Source organism: Macaca thibetana, chromosome 5 (assembly GCF_024542745.1).
Source record: "Macaca thibetana thibetana isolate TM-01 chromosome 5, ASM2454274v1, whole genome shotgun sequence".
In the NCBI taxonomy this organism is placed as follows: domain Eukaryota; kingdom Metazoa; phylum Chordata; class Mammalia; order Primates; family Cercopithecidae; genus Macaca; species Macaca thibetana.
Window position 1 is genome coordinate 109,313,521 of NC_065582.1, and position 7,803 is coordinate 109,321,323.

General features: G+C 44.9%; 1 protein-coding gene and 1 long non-coding RNA gene across 5 annotated transcripts in view; one reads left to right on the plus strand and one right to left on the minus strand.

The window, feature by feature from the left end:
• Positions 1 to 7,803, minus strand: part of SPINK2 (serine peptidase inhibitor Kazal type 2) — a 467,655-nt gene that overhangs the window by 135,451 nt on the left and 324,401 nt on the right. The gene's annotated exons all lie outside the window — the stretch shown is intronic.
• Positions 990 to 3,018, plus strand: LOC126955069 (uncharacterized). Its single transcript, XR_007725801.1, has 2 exons — positions 990 to 1,983; positions 2,474 to 3,018. It is a non-coding gene; the product is annotated as an uncharacterized LOC126955069 (long non-coding RNA).

Consider the following 7,803-nt stretch of genomic DNA (forward strand, 5'->3'; position numbering starts at 1 on the left):
CCTTTGCCTCCCAAAGTGCTGGGATTACAGGCGTGAGCCACTGTGCCCGGCTCAATTTTTCTTTTTCTTTCTTTTTTTTGAGACAGAGTCTCACTCTGTTGCCCACGCTGGAGTGCAGTGTGGTGATCTCAGCTCACTGCAACCTCCATCTCCTGGGTTCAAGGGATTCTCCCTGCCTCAGCCCCACGAGTAGCTGGGATTACAGGCCCCCGCCACTATGCCTGGTTAATTTTTGTATATTTAGTAGAGATGTGGTTTCACCATCTTGGCCAGGCTGGTCTTGAACTCCTGACCTAGTGATCTACCTGCCTCGGCCTCCCAAAGTGCTGGGATTTCAGGCCACCGTGCCTGGCCAGAACTGTTCTATATTGTGATTATGGTGGTCATTAAACAAACATATATGTGTGATAAAATCCATAGAACTGTACATGAAAACAAAGTCTGTTTATAATAAAAAACCCCAGGCTGGGCGTATGGTGGCCCACACCTGCAATCCTAGCACTTTGGGAGACTGACGCAGGAAGATTGCTTGAGGACAGGGGTTTGAGACCAGCCTAGGAAATATAGTGAGACCTTGTTTCTACAAAAAAATTAAAAAATTAGTTGAGTGTGGTGGCGCGTGCCTGTAGTCTCAGTTACTCGGGAGGCTGACATGGGAGGATCGCTTGAGCCTGGGAGGTGGGGGCCACAGTGAGCTGCGACTGTGTCACTGCACTCCAGCCTGGGTGACACAGTGAGAAACTTTTTCCAATAAAACAAAACAACAAAGCCCCACATGAGTTCTAGAGATAGAGTGCCTGGGTTTGTTTGAATCACAGCTTCATCACTTATTATTTAGATCCTGGGTAAGTTATTTGTGCCTCAGTTTCCTCATCTGTAAATGTGGGTAATAATAGTATCTTCTGCATGGGGTTGCTGTAAGGATTCAGTTAATATATGTAAAGCACTTGAAAGAGTGCCTGGCTCATTTTATGTACTATATAAGCGATAGCTACTATTATTATTATTATATGAGTATAAAGGAGTAAAAAGATATATGGGCTATCATATGATTATAGTAACTATGAGTAATCTGAAGTCTGAAATACAACTACCATGAGGTACTGGCTTTATGCAGGAAAAGAAGAAACTCTGTAAGAGGTTAGTGTAAATGCTACTAAGCAAATTTAAGTTTGCTCTTTCCCTGTTTTCCAGGGAAGGCAAAAATCAACCAAACAAAAAAATCCTTTCACTCTATTGATTCATGCGTTGAATGTCTGCTATTTTCTTTTCTTTTGTTTTTTTTTTTTTTTTTTTTTTTAAGACAGAGTCTCACACTGTCGCCTGGGGTTGGTGTGCAGTGGCATGATCTTGGCTTGCTGCAACCTCCGCCTCCCAGGTTCAAGCGATTCTCCTGCCTCAGCCTCCCAAGTAGCTAGGATTACAGGCATGTGCCACCTTTGTATTTTTGGTTGAGACGGGGTTTCACTATGTTGGCCAGGCTGGTCTCAAACTCTTGATCTCATGATCCACCCGCCCAAAGTGCTGGAATTGCAGGGGTGAGCCACCGTCCCCAGCTATGCCTGCTATTTTCTAGGGCTTACTGAAAGGTTAGAAAGGATCTTGGCAGTCTTTCACTTCCATATATTTCACTTCCAATATCACCTGACACGTGATGATGTATTCTCTAATGCGTCTGCTTTTTTTTGTGTATGTGTGACCTCAGTTTTTTCCGATTTACCACAGCTGCCGGGTAGAGGTACTGACGGTGTCTGTGATTAAGCATCATACCTATTACAGCATCTACCAATGAGAGTATTAAGACCAAATGAATTCTCCCACTAGATTGATTACACAGGAGGTAAATTCTGAGAATTATTTGCGAAGCAAAAAGAAGCTTTTGAAAACAGGAACCTGGGAATCCAAGCAGTGGGTGTTTTGAGGATGATCCAGATACACTTAGGAGTATTCAGATCCTGAAACTCCATGACATGAAGGGAAAAGGTGAGGCATCATTGCAATATGATGTTAAAATAGTAATCTTGGCCTGGTGTGGTGGCTCACACTTGTAATCCCAGCACTTTGGGAGGCTGAGGTGGGAGGACTGGTGAAACTAGGAGTTTGAGACCAGCCTGGGCAACAAAGTGAAACCCTGTCTCTACAAAAATTAAAAAATTAGCTGGGTGTGGTGGCACTTGCCTATAGTTCCAGCTACTCGGGTGACTGAGGTGGGAGCATTGCTTGAGCCCAGGAGGTCGAGGCTGCATTGAGCTGTGATTATACCACTACACTCCAGCCTGGGTGACAGAGTGAGACCCTCTCAAACAAAAAAAAAAAAGAAAAGCAATCTTGAACCATTGTCCTCTCACTACAAGGTCTTCATGGGGGCAGATAATATGACAGAGGGACATTCAGAGCAGGCAGAGGTGTCATCTATTTGATTCACATGGGGCTGAAATCTTGTTTTTAATGTTTAAGCATTACTCTTTAACAGTTGAGAGAAAACAATCCCCCGGGAGGAGGAAAGCGGCCAAGAGAAAATGGAACAGCTGAGAAAGAATGGAAATGATTCTAATGCTCCACGACACAGAGCCAAGTGGGAGGGAAGCCAGGGTAAATGATCCGAGCCCGTCTACGAAACAGCCCGCCTCAGCTTGCGCGCTGGGTGCTTACTCAGTGAAGCAATAACAACTCTGTCGTGGCTGACACAGCTGGAGCTCCTCCATGTCAGTCAGCTGCAGGAAACCAGCCTATGTCCATTGTGCAAGGGGTCTGAACACTAGAGACACAGGCATACAAGACTGTGTCTCTACTCCACTTCTCCTTGGTTGTTATGGGAAGTGAGTGTCTCAAGTTAAATAAACTAGACTCTGGGGAACTATACAGTAAAGACTTAGTGATCGGCACAGCTTGGCATTTATGGTGATTAAAGATACAAACATATTACAACTTCATTTTGTCTCAGTAACTTTGAAGAAGATGCTGTTATTTTAGTTTAATTAGAGGGGTAAAAGCAGAGAGATTACGTGTAACTTTTTATTTTTTTATTTATTTTTTTATTTTTTGAGACGGAGTCTGGCTCTGTCCCCCAGGCTGGGGTGCAGTGGCCGGATCTCAGCTCACTGCAAGCTCCGCCTCCCGGGTTTACTCCATTCTCCTGCCTCAGCCTCCGGAGTAGCTGGGACTACAGGCGCCCACCACCTCGCCCGGCTAGTTTTTTGTATTTTTTAGTAGAGACGGGGTTTCACCGTGTTAGCCAGGATGGTCTCGATCTCCTGACCTAGTGATCCGCCCGTCTTGGCCTCCCAAAGTGCTGGGATTACAGGCTTGAGCCACCGCGCCCGGCCACGTGTAACTTTTTAAAATAAAACTTTGAACCTAATATTACATAAAAGTCAAAAAGTACTTTGATGGAATTTATTTTACTTCTTTTGGGTGTCATGAATACAAAAGAGGTGACATGCTCAACACCACAAGGCTGCAGAGCCAGGTAAACAGTCTAGAATAAACTTGCTTCATTGTTTTCTAGCAACCCCTAACCACCTCTTTGATCTGCGGAAGTCAGGAGTTGGTACTTTGCCATTAATTTCTCCTCCCATTCCTGGCCAGAAGAGCCTACTAATTCTTGTACCCTGTCATAGTGTAAGCGACTGCTGATTCAAGAGATGTCTTTATACTCAGATTAATGGATAAAGAAGTACAGTCATGTATCGCATAATGACTTCTTGGTCAGCAATGGGCCACATATACAGCTGTAGTCTGGTAAAATTATAATGGAGTCGGAAAATACCTATTGCCTAATGATTTGTGTTACAGTTGCCTACAGAATTCAGTACAGCAACATGTTGTACTAGGAGCCACAGGCTATACCATACAGCCTAGGTGTGGAGTAGGGTATACCATCTAGGTTTGTGTAAATACACTTTATGATGTTTGCACAAAGACGAAATCGCCTAATGATGCATTTCTTAGAATACATCCCTATTGCTAAGCAATGCACTACTGTGTCCTCAGAGACTAATATAGTAATGGAACTTTCTTAAAGCAAAATCTACTAGGACGTACTTGAGCCTAGCAGTGATCCTAGGCTGCACTGGACTGGAGGTATAATATGGAACAAATTAATACCAGATCCCAGCAGAAGTCCTCAACTAATTCTAGGCATAGAGCATCTTTCTCACCGTTTGCTGGCTTTCTTTCCTGCTTTTTTTTCTTTGAGATGGAGTCTTGCTGTGTCGCCCAGGCTGGAGTGCAGTGGTGCAATCATGGCTTACTGCAGCCTCAACCTCCCAGGCTCAATCGGGGATCTTCCCACCTCAGCCCCGTGAATAGCTGAGACTACAGGTATGTGTCACCATGTGCAACTAAATTTTTTTTTTTGTAGAGACAGGGTCTTAACTATGTTGCCAGGGCTGGTCTTGAATGCCTGGCTTCAAGGGATCCTCCCGCCTTGGCCTCCCAAAGTGTTTGGATTATGGGTGTGAGCCCTGTGCCTGGCCCTGTTTTCTGAAGTACATTTTCCTAAGATGTCAGGGGATTAGTAGTCAGTTTTTAGATTGTTTCTCCACAAAGGCCCAGTTCACCCTTTGCTGACTTTTTTCCTGCCTGTTTTTCATTTTAATTGTACCTAAATATCCTAGCCTAAGTTCTGAACTGTGAACTCCTGTTTTCAACTGTAGGTAGAAATATAATGACCACAATTTTTTTTTTTTTTGAGATGGAGTTTCGCTCTTGTTGCCCAGGCTGGAGTGCAATGGCACGATCTCAGCTCACTGCAACCTCTGCCTCCCGGGTTCATGCCATTCTCCTGCCTCAGCCTCCCGAGTAGCTGGGATCACAGGCATGTGCCACCACACCTGGCTAATTTTGTATTTTTTTAGTAGACATGTGGTTTCACCATGTTGGTCAGGCTGGTCTCGAACTCCCGACCTCGGGTGATCCACCCGCCTTGGCCTCCCAAAGTGTTGAGATTACAGGTGTGAGCCACCGCGGCCAGCCACAATTTTAACTTACAAATAAATGGTATTTCATTCCCTCCAAAATAAAAACTAGAAATCAACTGCCAATCAATTTTCTCCATTTGGGAAGCTGTCGCCCTCTAGAGGTAATATGATGTTGGTGGCTCTTTCCAGTTGTCACCAGGACTGATGGCAGAGGGAGTTGCTACTGCATTCAGTGTCTGAGATGAGAGATACCAGACATACCGAAATGCAGTTTTTCTTTTCTTTTCCTGTCTTTTTTCTTTTCCTTCCCTCCCTCCCTCCCTCTTTCTTTTCCTTTCTTTTTTTTTCTTTTTGAGACGGAATCTTGCTCTGTTGCCCAGGCTGGAGTGCAGTGGTGAGATCTTGCCTCACTGCAGCTTCCGCCTCCCAGGTTCAAGCGATTTTCCTGCCCCAGTCTCTGGAGTAGCTGGGATTACAGGCGCCTGCCACCATGTCTGGCTGATTTCTTTTTGAGGCGGAGTCTCTCTCTGTCGCCAGGCTGAAGTGCGATGGTGCCATCTCGGCTCACTGCAACCTGACTCCCAGGTTTAAGCGATTCTCGTGCCTCAGCTTCCCGAATAGCTGGGACTACAGGTACACGCCACCGCAGTCAGCTAATTTTTGTATTTTTAGTCGAGATGGGGTTTCACCATGTTAGCCAGGATGGTCTCAAATCTCCTGATCTCGTGATCCGCCCGCCTCAGCCTTCCAAAGTGCAGGGATTACAGGCGTGAGCCACCACACTCGGCTGAAATGCAGTTTTATACATAAAGAACCACCTTGCCCAAGATACCAATAGTACTTACTTTGAAACACTATAAAAGGTCTACAACATTACAAGTTGCATCTTAAAAAAATTCTCCATTATATTTAGTTTAAGAGGACTTAGAAGAGGGCTGAAGAGTGGGGAGAAGGCAGGAGAGTGTGAAATACATGGGGACTCCCATATGTTGGCAGAGAACATGGCCCTCTCAGGAATTTCATGGCTCTAACTGCGTTTCAGCCTAGCTTATCTTACCAGCACTTATTTCAACATTAGGATCTGGGACTTCACTTGGCAGTTGTTCGTGACACAGTTGTAGTACTACTTACTCAGCTAGGAATAACAAAAGGTGTAGACTTTCTCTTTTTTCCTGTTTTTAGACAAGGTCTCACTCTATTGCCCAGGCTGGAGTGCAGTAATGTGATCATAGCTCACTGTAGCCTCCATCTCCCAGGCTCAAGTGATCCTCCTGACTCAGCCTCCCCAGTAGCTGAGACTACAGGCACATAGCACCATGACTGGCTAATTTTTTTGGGTTTTAGTAGAGATGAGGTCTTGCTGTATTGCCCAGGCTGGTCTTGAACTCGTGAGCTCAAGCAATCTTCTCACCTTGGCATCCCAAAATGTTGGGATTACAGGCATGAGCCACTGTGCCTGGCCAATAAAGACTTTTGACTGATGTAATATTATTCAGTCATATAAAGACAAAATGTAAATAAAATGGTTAAAGTGTCCTCTCAGTTGCAGAATAGACCTCAGTTGCTAGAAAGACATAGCTTTTTAAAAATCTTGTTTAGTTTTTTGGGATGAAGTTTTGCTCTTGTTGCCCAGGCTGGAGTGCAGTGGTGTGATCTCAGCTCACTGCAACTTCCACCTCCTGGGTTCATGCAATTCTTCTGCCTCAGCCTCCCGAGTAGCTGGGATTACAGGCACCCACCACCACACCCAGCTAATTTTTGTGTTTTTAGTAGAGATGAGGTTTTACCATGTTGTCCAGGCTACTCTCTAACTCCTGACCTAAGGTGATCCACTTGCCTTGGCCTCCCACGAGTGCTGGGATTACAGGCGTGAGCCACTGTGCCTGACCTACAATTCATTTTTATTAAAAATAATAATAATAATAATAAAGATGGGGGTCTCACTATGTTGCCCAGGCTGATTTTGAACTCCTGGCCTCAAACGATTCTCCTGCCTTGGCTTCCCAAAGTGCTGGGATTACAGGTGTGAGCAACTACATCCGGCCTTGAATCCTTTTTTATCTAAGATTTTCCGACATTGTCAAATTGTGTAAGGTAAATTTCTACTTGTTCTCTAGAATCCATTCTCCCCATTTTTCCTTAATAAAAACCCCAAATGGTTCCCATTTCCTCCTCCATTTTCCAGCTTCCTTATGGGTGGGTATGGCCACGTGACTTGACCTATGGACTGTGTAAACTGATGTGTGCAACATCCAGCTTTTCCTCCCTTCTTTTAAATAGGGAAGCTGCTTGCTCTCCATGCTTTCTCCCTTTTCACCCTTACTGGGAAAGGATGACAACTTGGGCAGCCACCTTAGACCTACAGATGGCCATGGAATGTTCCAACCAGCCGGATCCCTGGAGCAGAGCCACCTACTCACTTTTATCTTATTTAAGCCAACGTATTTTGGAGAAATTAATTTTCCTGCCATTTTTTTCATATGCTGGCTGCTAACTCCAAATAAGAGAAATGACATCTGATCTCAACATAAAAAACAGTAATGAGGTGGGGCATGGTGGCTCATGCCTGTAATCTCAGCACTTTGGGAGGCCGGTGGGTGGATCACTTGAGGCCAGGAGTTAAAGACCAGCCTGGACAACCTGGTGAGACCTTGTCTCTACTAATACAAAAATTAGCCAGGGGTGTTGACACATACCTGTTATCCCAGCTACTCAAGAAGCTGAGGCATGAGAGTTGCTTGAATCCAGGAGGTGGAGGTTGCAGTGAGCCGAGACTGCACCACTGTACTTCAGGCTGGGTGACAGAGCAAGACCCTGTCTCAAAAAAAAAGAAACAACAGTAGTGGGAGAAACTTGAATGTAGCAGGCCTCCAATTTTATA